The sequence below is a fragment of the Podarcis erhardii genome (assembly GCF_964252035.2).
Source record: "Podarcis erhardii genome assembly, chromosome: 5".
NCBI classification, from domain to species: Eukaryota; Metazoa; Chordata; class Lepidosauria; order Squamata; family Lacertidae; genus Podarcis; species Podarcis erhardii.
The window spans coordinates 27,496,459-27,512,831 of record NC_138509.1 but is presented as its reverse complement, the minus strand read 5'-3'; the positions used below and the strand labels follow the sequence as shown (position 1 = coordinate 27,512,831).

The 16,373-nt window shown below is 41.6% G+C and overlaps 1 long non-coding RNA gene across 2 annotated transcripts; it reads left to right on the top strand.

Annotated features, from left to right (window-relative positions):
- The first annotated feature begins 138 nt into the window (after positions 1-138).
- On the top strand, positions 139-13,992 carry LOC309342874. 2 transcript variants are annotated; one of them, XR_014157030.1, is made up of 3 exons: positions 139-3,164; positions 11,076-11,215; positions 13,375-13,992. It is a non-coding gene; the product is annotated as an uncharacterized lncRNA (long non-coding RNA). The 2 variants fall into 2 exon arrangements; XR_014157031.1 differs by lacking the exons at positions 11,076-11,215; positions 13,375-13,992 and adding an exon at positions 4,776-6,072.
- Positions 13,993-16,373: the final 2,381 nt, after the last annotated feature.

The following is a 16,373-nucleotide window of genomic DNA, read 5'->3' as shown; positions in this document are numbered from 1 at the left end:
AACATCCACACCATATATTTATTTATTCACAGTATTTATAGCCCACTCTTCATTGAATGTTTTCAGTACCAGAGTGAGGAACTAAGTAATAAAAATAAACAAAAACAATATGCAAAAATTACAAAATCAAACAAACAGGTCCAAAAAACAACCTAACAATGTTGCCATAAGGTAAACAAGCAAAACCACAGCAACAAAATTAATATTTCCAATTTAACAAAATTCCTAGGTAAAAACAAACAAAACATTCATATAGATTAAATAACCAATGGCTTTAGCAACAGTCCCCCCCCCATCTTTCACCTATAGCAGCCCACTCTGTGTCAACAGACTCTTTCTTGCTTTTGAGTAATTTAACATCTTTCACCTCCATATATTCAAAGTACATGGCTCCCCCGCAAAGAATTCTGGGAACTATATTTTGTTAAGAGGGCTGGGAATTGTAGCTCTGGGGCAAACTACAGTTTCCATTATTCTGGGGAAGCTATGTGCTTTAAATGGTGCAGATGTTATCCTAATTCTTTCATTCCCTCAATTCATCTTTGAATTAATGAAGAGCCTCTACCTTGGGGTTCACAGATCACACATCGAATCACAGAATTGTAGAGTTGGAAGGGATCATGAGAGTCATCTAATCCAACGCCCTGCAATGCACAAATCTCAACCAGATCAAACATGACAGATGGCCATCCAACCTCTGCTTTAAAACCTCCAAGGAAGGAGAGTCCAGCACCTCCTGAGAGAGACCGTTCCACTGTCAAACAGCTCTTACAGTCAGAAAGTTCTTCCTGATGTTTAGTCAGAATCTCTTTGTAACATGAATCCACTATTTCAGGTCTTACCCCCCAGAGCAGGAGAAAACAAGCTTGCTCTACCCTCCATGATATTTGAAGATGGCTATCATATCTCTACTCAATCTCCTCTTTATCAGGCTCAACATAACCAATTCCCTCAACTGTTATTCATAAAGTTTGGTTCCCAGACCCTTTATCTTGGTCATTATTTCTGCCAGTTTTTCTATGCCGCCTCCCCTCCCCAGCCTTACACAACAATAATGTTTAGAGGATTTCCCCCTAAGCCTAATTGTCACATGTGTTTTGTGGGGGGTGATGGTTTTTGTTGGGATGGCGGCTGGGAAGCCCACTTCCTGTGCGCTGCTATCCTGATGAAAACCAGCTCCCCCCCACCCTTCCAAATGTGGAAATCAGACTTCTAAAAAGAGCTCCCATTGGCACTACTAGATTGAGTCTAGAAACTACTTTTTCTGTGGTTTGTTTGGCCTCTCTGTCAATAAATAACAGAGAAGAGGGAAGTAGGGGAGAAATCAAATACAGAGTCAGTTAATCATAGAAGAATGCATAGTGTGGAGATTTTGTGAGGGCTGAATGTATCCTTGGTGCAATATCTGTAAATTAAAAGAGTATATCTGGGAGATATACCACAACTTCAAAGATAACTCAGTCAACTTGGAAACTCCCACACATGCATGTTATTATCTTACTTGTGACATACAATGCTTCCCGTATATCACAAGCATGCAATCCACACTTTGTTATCCTCTTCATTCATTGAGGATTTTAAACTGAAGTCACAATGAGTTGGCTATATTAAAACCATTCGCAATATGTACTGCTCTGGCAACCTGCACAGGAAAATGAGCTGACATAGAGAATCACAGGAGAACATTGTGATTGTGAGATCTTGGACTCTTTGTCTTGCCTTTAGTTTCAAAAGCCCTGTAAGATAATCATGTCCACCTCTAATAATTTAAAAGCTTTCCTGGATTAAAATTAAAACAGAAATAATTGATCGGGGGGGGGGGGGGAGGAGAGAGATTTTGATGGGGAGAGTGAGCAAGCAAGGTTCAAGGTTCTTGGACACATTCAAAATTAAACTGCCAAAAAGGGATTCTGGTGGGAGACGGACACTGACATTGTATAATTATACATGTTGTATAAAAGTGCTTTAAATTTATAGGGAGAATAAAATAAGCCCTTAATTAGCAGCACATATCAGTTATAAATGCTTCACCCTTTAAAAACAAAACAGATACCTGGTGTATAGACCCACTTAAATATATAGACCCACTTAAATATTTACAAAAAGTAATCAGAAACATGGCAGTGGGGGGGGGGGGCGCAGAGGCAAAAGTGGACAGAGCCATAAATGTGAATCTTACCTTTGTCTGGTAAGCTAGTTCCTTCACACTCACATATCCTCTCTATCCTCCCAGCGAGCATGAAGTATTGGCAGAGTTCAAGGACTCCTGCAAGCCAGGCAAAAGCACTCAGCGATGGTGTGGCTCAGGGCTGGTGAGCAGTGTTGGCTCAAGAGGAGTTGTGACCTGGGAAGAATACCCAGAAACAGATAGAGAGGGCCACATTTGGGCCCCTGGGACTGAGATTTCCCATGCATGCCTTTGTGGCACTCCTGCAGTTGTTCAGTGAGGGCTACTAGTCTCTTGACCAACTGATTGCATATATTGGAACACTATAAAGAAGAGAAGCTATTCTTCTCGTGACCCTGCGCAATTGTTTAGGTCATTTGAGGAGGCCCTGCTACATGTCCTCCCACCAGTTGTCAGGATCATGTAGCAGGAATTTCTCTGTTGCCTGTGCCTAGGTTGTGGAATACCCTGCCTTGGGAAAGTCATCTTTTTTTACTCCCTGATGGAAGTTCTGCATGAAGCTGAAGGCTCTATTGTTCTGGATAGGTGATTTCGATCTGGTTTTTGCCTGATTTCCCACTGCAAAACACAATCTTCTTTTGCTATTGCTGGGCTGATAACTGACACCACTACTGGACTTTATTTCAGACCTTCAGCTGCATGACATAGCCTAGAGTCATAAAGGCTAATCTGACCAATCAGATGACTCTCAATGATGACACAGTGGAGCATCAGTTGTTGCCACGGAAATACAATCAAACAGAGCATCACCCTTAAGGCAGCTTTGAGGTGGGGCAGTGCTATTAGGACTTAGCCATAAAGCCAGGCTAGTGGCTGAACATCTTCCCTTCATCTTCAACTCAAGAGTGACCCCTAGATAAGGAGGGGTGTCCATCTTCAAATTCTGCATTATCCTTGAGGGAACGAAATAACATATCCAAAAAGTCTACCTCAGACAGGAACTGAAGAACTGTCCCAGATCTATCAATTTAGAAATGTGAGTAAGCCTACAGTTATTTCTTTCTTGCTTTAGAAATGGAGTTCTGGTTCTTTTAGAAATACTTTGAGTACTACCAGCAGAGTGGTTTCTTTTGTGTAAATATTACATGTAACTTAGCAAATTAAGAATTAAAAATAAGTAACTCTTTAAGGGAAACCAGGGAATATCAAGACTGTTTTGAGGATTTATATGAAAACCAACACTGCAATCCTATACACAGTAACATGGGAGCAAGACCATGGGAGCAAGAACTCAGTAGGGCTTTCTCTGTGTGGAGATGAGTGAACATTTAAAAACAAACTTAACTAAGCCACATTTTCTGAAAGAAGATGTAAACCAAAACACAGCCATCCTTCATAATTCACTTTTCTCCTAATTTTGCAATGCTGTTGTCCAGCCACTTAATGTGTACAGAAATTCTTCTACAATATGAATTGGATTCCCATCAGTCTCCACGAACATGGCCAACAGTCAATAATATGAATTTTTAAAAAATACAATTTCCCTTTGAACCAGATATTAGAAACAAAGAAAAGTGAATAGATGCATCTGTGCTAGAGCATTGCATTTTTACTGAGTTATTATCCCACATCTGTAGACTTTTCTTTTTTCCATTCCCAAGGCAGAAGGCGGAGTTGGACCAGATACTAATTTGGGTTGCAAAAAAAACATGGTGGTAACTAAAGCTTTCACCATACACCAAGTCCCTTTGGGATATAGTGTTAAATGAAAAAATATGTGTACATTTTGGAAATCTAAAAACTGAGTAGGAGGAAATGTTTGCTGTTCTAGCTTTATTGGGATCTTAAAAGTCAGTTGGAAGGCAGTGAACAGGAAGTGGGGAAGCCTTTCTATTAACAAAGCTGGATATTAATTTGAAAGTGTGCTAGATAGCTAGTCAGTTGAAGCCAAATAAGCTGATGCTTAGTGTTGTCCCTTTCTTACAATAATGTCTCATTGTGCCCTCTCCCTTAATTATGTCTCATGATAATTCAAAGCTGAGAGGAATTTTGCCAATAGGTGTGCTTTTAGAAAGCTAGTGGTGTAATAGCTAAAGTTGCAAACGTAACCTCACTTAACTTGTAGTAAGCCCCATTGAATCCAATAGGACTTACTTCTGAATAGACATTGTTAGGATGGTGCCATAAGAGCGTGAGGTGGACACCCTCTGGCTGAAGGTCTAGATCAATGTTTCCCATACTTGGGTCTCCAGCTGTTTTTGAACTACAGTTCCCTTCATCCCTGACCACTAGTCCTGCTAGCTGGGGATGATGGAAGTTGTTGTCCAAAAACAGCTGGAGACCCAAGTTTGGGAAACACTGGCCTGGATTCTATGCTGTGTTGCTTCAGCATTCAGTCCATCCAACAACATCAGTTTACAGAAGGAAAGTCTCTTGTCTCCTCCTGCACCCACTTGCGCCCTTGGAAGGCTTCTATGGAAGCTAAGGTGTGGGGAGAGTCCTGAACAATACAGGATGGAGTTCATGAAAGGTGCATGAGGAAGGAGGGTACAGGCAGTTTTCCTTATGTGAGTTTCCTTTGCTTAACTTATTTAAGATGCAAGCAAATCTCACAAACCACTTCCTGGAAAGTCAACTATTTCCTTAGTTCTCAGCCTTCTGTATGGATACTCAGCAAGTAATTATGGAGGACTGTCTCAGAGGGATGAGATTAAAAATGTATGTGAAGTACTAAGAACAGAAGAAGTGTCCTCCTGGTGGTGAGTCTCTTGAGTCCAGTCTCCAGTTTCCACCAATGGTCAGGCGGGTCATTTCCAGGCAACCTCTTTACTGAGCATTCATCCTGGTTCATTTGCATAAAGTTGGTGGGAAAGATTAGACAATGTTGGCTATTGACTAAGCATTCACTGTGATTTGTTTTGGGGGAGGTCATACAATGTTGCATCAAGCAAATATTATTCCAGACTTTTCAGCCCTTTCCTTGTTGTCAGAAATCTGACGGTGGGGCAGGTTAGGTTTGTTGCACAAGAGAACCAAATCAAGTTTTAATTGCACAACCTGAATTTGCTGGCATATATTTAAATCCCACCCCCAAACAGCGATAGTCTGGAAGCGCCCCAGATGCCCCCAGGAAACCCAGAAGCAATCACCAAAACTCTCTTTTGCCCCACCATCTATGATTCAGAGATATACTGCCTCGGTACATCGAGTTTCTTGTCAACCGTGCTTGGAAATGCATTGTATACATGTTAAGTGTTCTGCTAAAAAGATTAGTTCCTGTTGCAAGCGTGGGGGACCTTAGCACCCCAACCCCAACTCAGTGTCTGGAGAACTACAAGTTCCACATCCCTGTTCTGTTGCCCCAATAATCTCTACACATCTTCATGCGGGGCTGAAGAAATAAAGATATCCAAGGAAGCAATAAGGAATTCCACAGAAAGAAAAGGCCAGTTGCTCTGGACATTGTCGGCTTGTCATCATCAGCTCAGAAGTGAGTGCATCACTGCCTGCTTTTCAGAGGGATGGTTGGTAACTGCAAGGCCTGCCAAACAGCGAGATACGTAAGCACCAAGTGTGGTGGTGACAAGCTGACATTCCCCAGAGTAAGTGTGAAGGCTCATGGTGGTGCCCACGGCTAAAAGGCAGGCTGTAGTTCTACCAAAATAATGGTTATCCTAAATGTCAGTCATAAAGACAGCTCAGGGTACACATGCAAAAATAAAGGTTGCTGCGTGTTGCTCTCTTAAATGGGAACACACGCTCTATCTATCTATCTATCTATCATCTATCTTTTGTTTGATTGTAATAAGTGGTTTACAAAAAAACAACATAAACCAGTTAATTTCCATTCCTCTCACCAAACCTTTCTTTGGCAGGTCTGCTTAATCCTGAAGTCTCTATGTCCAAGCCATTTGTGCTACAGATGAACACAGGTTTCACTTGAATTCTTCTTGACCATATTCACTCTTTCTTGACCTGTATGTAGCACAAAGACTCCATTATTTTCATATCTATCTATCTATCTATCTATCTATCTATCTATCATCTATCATCTATCTATCTCTATCATTCATCTTTTGCTTGATTGTAATAAGTGGTTTTGAGTGCTCACTGGAAGGACAGATCATGAAGCTGAGGCTCCAGTACTTTGGCCACCACATGAGAAGAGAAGACTCCCTGGAGAAGACCCTGATGTTGGGAAAGATGGAGGGCACAAGGAGAAGGGGACGACAGAGGATGAGATGGTTGGACAGTGTTCCCGAGGCTACGAACATGAGTTTGACCAAACTGTGGGAGGCAGTGGAAGACAGGAGTGCCTAGCGTGCTCTGGTTCATGGGGGTCACAAAGAGTCGGACACGACTAAACGACTAAACAACAACAACAACAAGTGGTTTACAAAAGAATCAACATAAAACAGTTAAAAACAGATATATAAAACATTCAAAAGATAATTAAAATCAACCGTAGGCTTCAAGCTTTGAGTAAGCTTCAATAGGACAATATGCTACTTGGAAAACACATGGTCCCAAACCTGCATTTGCCAAGGTAATGTGAATACTTGGGTAGGGCAACTTTTGAAGATGGGGGGGGGGGAGTGCTTCATTCTTACTTTGTGTATTGAATAACTCCTGAAAATCCTTTCCAACGTTGGTTGTCACAGTCCCAGAGGCTGACTTGCAGGTAGGTGGGCAGGTTAAAAAAAAAAAAAAGTGGTGGTAGAGCAGGGAAGAACTAGCATGTTTAATTAGTCCTAGACTCACTCTCCCAAGACTCATTCCCAGCACCCCCTCTCTACTGGAAATAGCACCTCACAATTTCTGCATTAGTGCTGCAAGAGAAATACAGAAACCGGAACTCTGTGTTCATCTTATAAAATGGGAGTTCTGCCCTTAGCTTCCCTTAAATGTGATTTTTTTCCATTTTAAATGCAGGATTCTGTACATTTCCCATGCTGGTTGGATTAAACATATTCTTAAACTTTTCAGATCTGGGGAAGTCCTAGAGCATACAAACTATGATTAGAATTCCAGTTTATGGAAGATCATTGACTGCCAGGCTTTATTGAAAACCTGATGACTCACAATGAGCTGGAAAGGCTGTGGGCTGGTTTTCTTTTTTTTCTTTTTAGTTGGGCATAGCATACAACCGTTTGGGAAGAAGAGAGGGAGCAATAAGGGGAAATAAAGTACCTGTTTATTTGGTAACTTGTAGTAATGGAGCATTATTGAATAATCACCCATGTAAAAAATTCCTTGCTGGGGAAAGCTAGTCCACCAGATAAAAGTATAGCCTTCTCTTTATTATGCTAGTGTACTATGTTCAATTTTAAAAACAGCAACAACAAAAACCCTTATGGGAATATCTGATCATGCAACACATACCTTTTTCACCTCTTTGGCTGTGCCAGAATTTTCTCACTCTGACTTGGCTTTGTGACATCATCATGTTGTCGAGTTTGATTGACTGCATGTTGTTATTGCAAAGCCAAGTCAGAGCAAGGGCAATGCTTTCAGAATCTGCATATCTGCTTCTAAGTTCTAAGCAAAAGCGAGGGTGGGAAGGTTTTAACAGGAATTTCAAAGGAAGCAGAAAGGGTTTCAACACATGAAGTGGTTCAGTCATCCAAGGGTAATACTGCAAAAAAACTTCTGAATGCGTAGTTGCTGAAAAAGTTGAATATAAGTTGGAGAGAATCAGATTAGACAGGCGCATATTTTATAAGCACCTTTCAGGCAATATGGAGATGACTGTGATCTACCCTAATAAAACATCTGGAGTTCTTTCACCTCAACCTTTAAGAAGTGGTTTGTAACTTCTCAGCTCCTATTATCCTAGAACAAAGAGATCTTGATGAACTACCATTGTTGTGAACAAATTCTCTTTTCGCTTGTAATAGCGTCCTGTGTAAATGCCACTTTCTTTTGGAAATAATTGCTAGCGAATGACTGAAAACAATGGCTTCCTTTTGCAGTTCTTATGGAGATGTGAAATGGTGATATCACTTCATAACTAGGAACATGATGAATTGTTTCCTTGAGGTTTATGAATCACTTCTTTAGTTGTGACCTCCATAATAGACTACAAACCAAATGCCAACTTCAGAAATAACCGTTTTGGTTGTTACCATTACTCAGAAACAAACACCATAGCTTACTTTTATTGGCTAATAATGTGGAAAACCCAAACGTGTAACAGAAAATAAATAAATAGGTTAGGTAGGAGATCCGGCCAATCTAAGACACAGAGATTTTCAGAGACCCATTTAAATGTTTGCGTCAGACCAGTGACTTCCTGAGTAAATTCCTCCTGAGTTTTCCTGGTGTAATGGGAGTATTGCAGGACGGGGGGAACTGCACACATTACAGAGGAATGCACAAATTTGTCACTGAGTGTGTGTTCTACAGGGATATGTAGCTCATTGTGAATCCCTGATGAATGTACCTTAATTATATACTGCACACAGGTAGGTTTGCACTTTGCTATTGTAGGAGTACACTTGCAGCATCTAGGGTGCATGGCTTGCATTGCAAACTTGCATGGCAAACTTTTTTGATGCAAAAGGGGGAGTTTTGGAGATGCGGCTTAAAAGTTCCAAAGAGAATTTCCCCTTCTTCATCTAAGTGGCTTTTTAGCTTTATTTTTTCCTCAGTCTTTAGCTGTGCTAGAATGATGGTGAAAAGTTTTGTTCTTACTCTGATTTGGCTCTGTGACATCAGGTAGTCTAGGCATAGTCAACGTGGTGCCCTGTAGATGTTGTTGGACTACAACTCCCATCATTCCTGACCACTGGCCATGCTGGCTGGGGCTGATGGAAGTTGGAGTTCAACAATATCAGGATGGCATCATGTTGGCTACCTCTGACTAGTCAGATCTTATTTACTATGTAGGGTCACCATCGCAAAGCCAAGTCAGAGAGAGGGTAGTGTTTGCTGCCTTCGCTCTACTGCTGTGCGGACACAGGAAAATAATTTTCCTGATCAATAATATGGCGTATTGACACTGTCACTACCAAGGCTAAGATGGATGGCCATTTCATCCCTGTTTCCACCTCACCCCCCCCCAAAAAAAAATCACCAAAACTTTCTTCAGCTTACATGTAGTATACGTAAAAGCTGGCAGAAGAAGCAAAATATAGAGCAATGTGATTATAGCCACAAAAGAAAAACAAATCTGAGCAACAAGCAATACCAAGGGCTGGCGATGTTGTGCTGTGGTATTTGGAGAAATGAAGCTATCAGTCTAGTCAGGAAAATCCACTTGTCTTGAACTGCTAGCATTGTGGTTGGTTGAGGAACTGAAATAAAACACGCACTTTCACAATTGTCTGCATGTGCTATCTGGTCTTTACTCAACGTGTATTTTGAGATTGGGGTGCTCAAAATTCTCTTGGAAATGTAAGGGGTTTGTTTGTCAGACTTGCCCAGTGTCAAACAATGAATCTGCAGTTGAGTTGATATTAAAACAAATGTGGTTACTTTCCTTTAAAATATTGGTGGGCATGACTAAGACCATGGAGGAGAAGCTGAGGTCAGGCCAGAAGCAGGATGTGGCCACATGTACAGATACACACACACACACACACACACACACACACACACACACAGTATATATATAGATCTCACTGGGCCAGATAGGAAAGAAGCCTGATCTGGAGAAGCTTCTAGCAACAGTTCACAAATTTTAATTAATTAGTTTTTTGATTTTTTTATTATTATTAAAAGAACTGTCTCACACGGTTAGCTGTGCTTTAGAATTGTTTTCATACCAAACCACAACATATAAGGTTTATTCACCAGAATTAAATAGGTGACTCTCAGTACTCATTTATCATTTACAAAAGAAAAACTCAAACTGAAATAATTTTGGTAATTCAGGTATCCAAATTGCTTGCAGCAGTTGTAGAATGACAGCAGTTCTGTCTGAAGTTTGGTTGATCCTACCTTGTGCTGAGGGGGCGGGGGGAACAGGAAAATTCATGATAGAAAGATACACGCTTATAGCAAATCTCAGTGGATGAAAGAATCTAGATTTTCCTTAGCATACAGCAAGGATGAAGAATGTGTTGTAAACCACACTGTGATCCTTGGATGAGGGGTGGCATAGAATTTCAATAACTAATTAACCAGCCAACTAACTAACCAACCAACCAACCAACCAACCAACCAACTAACTAATAGTCATATCTCATCATCCCTGACCATTGCCCATCCCTTTGCCAGGGATGCTGGTCTCCAATAACACCTGAAGGTCCACAGCTTTCTCATCCCTGGAAGAAGACCTCAGTTTGTGATATTGCTGACTGCTGCAGCTCTTGTTTCTTTTCTTTCACCCCTTTCTCTTGTTCAGTCTCTTCTTCCCCCCTTCTGCCTACTTAAGTTTTTATAAAATTGGTGGATCATTTCCTAACTATGCAGTAGATCTGAAGGCTCAAATGGCTGTTTGAAAGGTCTGTGTTGTTTGTTCGTTGTTGTTTTCCCAGCAACTGTCATCAGTCAAACATTGTGTTGTTCCAGCAGCACTTCTCATTTAGCCGGGAGGAATAGCTTTAGGATTGCTAAGTGTCTGGAGGGTGTTGGCTACTAAGACATGTTTTTTAAGCAGGCCATAATAGTTTCTACAGCTGTTAACAGTTCCTAGAAGAAAGGCCGCATTATTCGTCTGTGTTTAAAATGTGCATGACTGGCATTGCACAGAAGTCAGATTGGGAGAATGTCATACCCCCCCCCCTTTCTAATTTATGTTTTGTGAAACTTGGCCAGGAAAGACTTCAATAACTAGAGAAATTCTTTTCAATCAACATGTGGTACATTGTATTGTTATAATTGCTCAGACCTCACCATGAAAGTTGTCTTTGTATGTGTAGATGTACAATCTGTACTGTTTTGTTTTTTATTTATTCTGCATTCTTTGTTCTAATGTGTGTTCTTCTTCTTCTTTTCCTTCCAGGCCAGAAAGATTGTTATTGAGCTCTGCACAAAGCTGAAATAATGCTGTGTGTTAAAAAATGTGAAGAATTTGAAAAAGTTATAAAAATTTATAAGTTGGCTTGACGCTGAGGAAATTTCTGCATATTTTAATATAAATAGGTAATGCAAATATTTGTTCTGTGTGTTCAGAGATGCTCTCTGTTTTCCAAAAGTACTGGTATTTAGTTCTGATTCCGATAAAGCAGTTGCAGTTCATTTTCGCTGTTGATTAATGACCAAAATAAATGTCATTCCAAACGGCATAGCACTGATATGGTTAATTGCATAAAGTACAGCATTGAAGTGCAAAACAGGGAATAGTATCAATGTGCAAACAGATTCGCTGTGTACAATTGACATCTACCAATGTTAGGGCCGGCACTATGAAGGCTTAAGAGGCAGCAGCTTGAGAGCAGTACACTTAAAAGGACACCTGCAGTGCTACATGAACCCTACATGAATCAGCAGAGCAGCCCAGAGTCCTCAGTGCCATCAAAGAGAAACCCAGAATGCACTTGCAGATTTCACAGAGATGCTCTGGCCTCATTTAGTTACAGTGGTAAAAGTTCTTGAGCTGACTTAAATGAATGGAAACCGTCCCATAGAATTCGTGGCAATTTGCACTCATGATGGTATTGAGACTGTTATACTGTTTGCATCTGTCAATGTTTCAGGGTGGACTTACTGCTCATTGCAGGTCCCTTAGCTTTCTTCTGAAATCTTGTGATTTTTTCATAGCACATGTATTCCAGGTATGGTTTTCCCTCCACTTTGATTGCACTATAGTGCAGGAGTAAAACCTCCACATGGCAATAATGCAGTAACACTAGAGAAGCATAACTACCATATTGGCCTGGATATAAGCCTCATTTCCCCCCCAAATTCTGACCGTGAAAAGTTAAAGTGCTGCTTATATTCACGACTGTACAGTATACAGCCAGGAGCATGGGGCAAACAGTGGCAGGAGCGTGGCAAAGGGGCACCCACCTTGTGTGTATTCCCCGTCCTCTCCCCCAAAGCCGGGAAGTGAGAGAGCGAGGAAGGGGAAAGGCCACCGGCAACGCAGCAGTGCAGCTCCCCCCGCCCACCCCCAGTACGCAGCCAGGAGCAGTGAGGAATAGAGCGGCTTATATTCGGGTACTTTTTCTTTTTCTCTCCCCCCCTCCAATTTTAAAGGTGCAGCTTATGTTCAGGTGCAGCTTATATTCGGGCCAATACGGTAATACAGTGGAATGGTGTGTGGACAGTCTGGTATAAATCCACCACGACTGTGCTATTATTGCATCAATCATAGAAACAGAATTGTAGAGCTGCACCCCTTGCCGGTGCATTTTCATTATAGATATATCAGTAGACAAGCAGGACATTGGTGATGCACATTGACACAGCAGCTATAAAAATGGAGAGCCATTAAGCAGAAATCATAGCTGATTTAAGAGGTACGCAAGTAAAAACGTAATGGGAGCTAGATCTGGAATGAGGAAGTAGCAGTTGTGAGTAAACACGACAAGAGACAGTATAGATCTGGGCCACAATTTCTCAGGAAATAATGTTCTGATAACTTTTCTGGGAATTTTCTTAGTCACCTCTTGAATGTTTTTGAATATACTAGGACAACAATAATACCACCACCACCTTTTGCTGTCCATAAATGTGGTGAAGAATTTTGAGAATTTGTTTTGTGCAAATCTGAGGGACTCTTCTCTGATTGAAGAGTGCCAAGAATAGTTACATGCACAACTGGAAAAGAAATGGAAGCTTTGAGGAAGCAATGGGCAAGGAAATGGGAGTAGCAGAAAGTGACAACTGATCCACTCTTCTAAAAACAATGAAACAAATCTCTCCTTTGAAGGGTAACACTGTGACCTCAAGTGGACTACTCTGTAGCTCAGTTTCCCCAAAGAGGGCCAGGCCACCCATGTGGCAAGGTAATGTGAGTGCCTCAGGCAGCAAGATCCACAGGGGCAGCAGATCTGAGATATGAAGAACTACAGAAGGGAGAAAGGGGAAGTCCTGTTGTGCAAGCAGAAGTCTGTTCCACTGGTAGACAGACACAGTTAGATATCACCCAGTATCACCTAGTTTGTTCGTGCTAAGCCACGATTTAATAAACAATTGCTTCTTAAACCATGACTTAGTGTAACTCTGGTTTGTTTATTGCCACCAAATCCATGGCTTACAAACCTTGGTTTGTTTTAAGTTTTTAACTATGGCTTGGCATTATGGGTGAACACAAGCAGCCTTCCTTAACCATGGTTTGTTTGGCCACTCTATTGCAGATGCTTGCCAAGCTACAAAGGCAAGAACAGATGGAAAACAAACATAATTTGGAGAAGCAAGCTATGGTTTGTTGATCATCCATTAGACAACTCATGGTTAACCATGGCTTAGAATAATGTGAGGACCAGTCTAAAGTCTCAGGACTGGGAGATCAGACAACCTAGAATCCTAGAACTGTGGAGCTGGAAGGGACCCAAAGGATCATGGGAACTTGTGCCATTAAACAACTGTTTTATTCTGTTACTAATACATATTCCAGACCCTTTTTTCCTGGCTTCATAATTAAGTGTGCACATTTCCTTCCACCTCATTTGATTCTTTTTTCATTTGTTGGGGTTTTAGTCCTTTGTCATTTCCTAGTAGCGAGTTAGCGATTGAGTGGGCTGGTTTGTTGGTCTTGTGGCTGGAGAAGTTCATCACATTCTTGAAATGGAAAAAAAAGTTCTGTTAACAGTAACATAAAAGAGAACTTCTCTCCAGCAGTGAAAAAGGAGAAGGAAACGGTTACTAGGACTAGAGTGATTTTCTTTTCTAAATTTGTCTCTTCCTCGGAAATGTCCCTACAATTATTTCAATATAATACACACACACCCCAAGCTAAGCTTATTTCTGATCTTAGAGTCCAGCAGTGACGTGGGGTAGGGATTGAAGCAAAGGGCATTCCATTGCAGATTTCCCTGCCCCTCCTAAATGGAAGGCAGTGAGGGGGGGCAGGGAACGTGCAATGAGATAAGATCACATCACCATTTAGGCTTACTAAATGTTACAAAAGAGAGCAGAAGAATAGAAGTGGGGACACAGGTTGCAGTAGTCGCATATCAGCCACCATGTGTTGTTCCAGCATTAGGCTTCAAGTTGAGATCCAGTGCTTCTAGATCATGATGCACGTACGTCTTCCAAAAAACTACAAGATGCCTAGAAATGCCACCAGCTTGTGATCGGGTCCTGTTCTGCTATAAATGCTAACACAGTGTTTCCCACAGTGGGTGATACTGCCCCCTGGGAGGTGCTGGAACAATTTGGTGGGTGGTAGTAGCAGCCTCTGGTGAAATTGGGGGGCTACCGAATAAAAATAAGGAGGCAGTGGAAGCATAAAGAAATAAGAGAAGAGAAGAGAAGAAATTTTTGAAAAACTGTTTGTACATGTTTCATCTGCTGTATAATGACGCTTACTGATGTAACGTGGAGTTAAAGTCGTAGTGATTACTTTATTTTCCAAATAAACACACAAAATGCAAGTTAAAACCAATCAGTGGTCAAGTCCGCTGACACAAATTTGTCACTGCATCGTTTCTGTTTGCTCACTTAGAGAAGGTAGATTTCCAGGGGGCACTGAGTACTTTTTTTTCCCTGAAAAGCGGACAGTACAGTAGGCCAACTAAGTTTAGGAACCTCTGTGCTAACACATCACAATGAGAAGTAACAGTCAACCTTAGCTAAGCTACAGCAGTTGTAAAACTGCAGTTGAAGTGGGTGCTGAGAAGCACTGTGCATTTTCAAAACCGAATGATGTAAGTTTGATTGTGTACAAAATACAAAATTAGGCACGTCCCTCTGATACAGGTCTGGCCTTTTTTGAAGCATCTCATGTACCATGTATCCTTGTTTGTACGGTGTCTGTTAAGCATCATTCGCTGTAATGCGTAAATGATGAAACCCCAGGGAGAGTTTAATAGTGAAATGCAGAGTCGACACTGAATTGCAGTCATGGAAAATGGCACCGCTGATTCAGTAACAAGCAAAAAAAAAATACCTACACTGTGTCTTCCGCCTAAGCTACTGAAATAGGTGGGGTGATTGGAAAACACCAACAGAGTAATCAGCTGTCTCTTTCTATTTTAATGACAATGGGATGCAGGGACTGTCCCTTTCTTGAGCTTCTGACTTGTGCTCTGGTTGGGTAGCCAGCCATATTCAACTAACTGTGATATTCACCCCATTTCTCCAACCGGCAAAAAATTCCAGGGGTGCAGCACTTAGCCAAGTTTGATTTCCTTTGGTATGAAGTCGCTGGAGACGCCTTATTGTTTTGTAAGTGAGTATCATTTGAGCACAGGTGGAGACACAGCTTAAACAATCCAACAGGCAGCCAAAGACAGCCAGCAACACCCTCAGATGCTTCCACAGAGCCCAAACTTAGTTTTCTGTTTCTCTGCCTCACTCAGAATTGTGATAGTTCTTCACATGCAGGTACTTAGACATCATTTTTAGCTGGGAGTGAGGAAAGTCTTCCTCCTTCCCCTTCTGATTCATTTCTTAGCCATTCAGGGGGGAAACTACCTAACCATCAGTTCATATGGGAACACATGGCAGGGCTTTGAACATTTTTGTCAAGCTCAGAGCAGAGATGGAAAGCCCGTGGCCAGCTCCATATATTGTTACACACACACACACACACACACACACACACACACACACACACCATCAGCCTGAGACAGCCTGGCCATTGATCAGGGATGATAGGAGTTTGTAGTCCACCAACACCTAGAAACAAAGGTTTCACCTCTCTGCCTTAGTTTGGATAGCTCAGCTGGTAGAACATCTCAGGGTTGTGTGTTCAAGCCCCATGTTGGGCAAAAGATTGCTGCATTGCAGAGGATTGACATAGATGGCCCTCGGGGTCCCTTCCAACCCTACAATCCTGTGATTCTGTGAACTCACATTGATAATACTGCTTACAAAAACCAGATAGGAAACCCATAGTGGTACAAAATAAACATGGGTTATATGTTATACACTAGCAAAAGGCCTGTCACTAGGATGGATGAACCTGTCTGGAAACAGTGTTTCTATATTGCAAGAACCCTTGGGTCTGTAGGTGTGCTCTCTCTCTCTCTCTCTCTCTCTCTCTCTCTCTCTCTCTCTCTCACACACACACACACACACACACACACCCTGAACTACACACTCCAAGCCATTGCGCCAGCATTGGAACACAGCACTTTTCCCAAGTGTTGCAGTTTAATTTTCCTTATAGGACTGAAGGGCAGCAATTCAC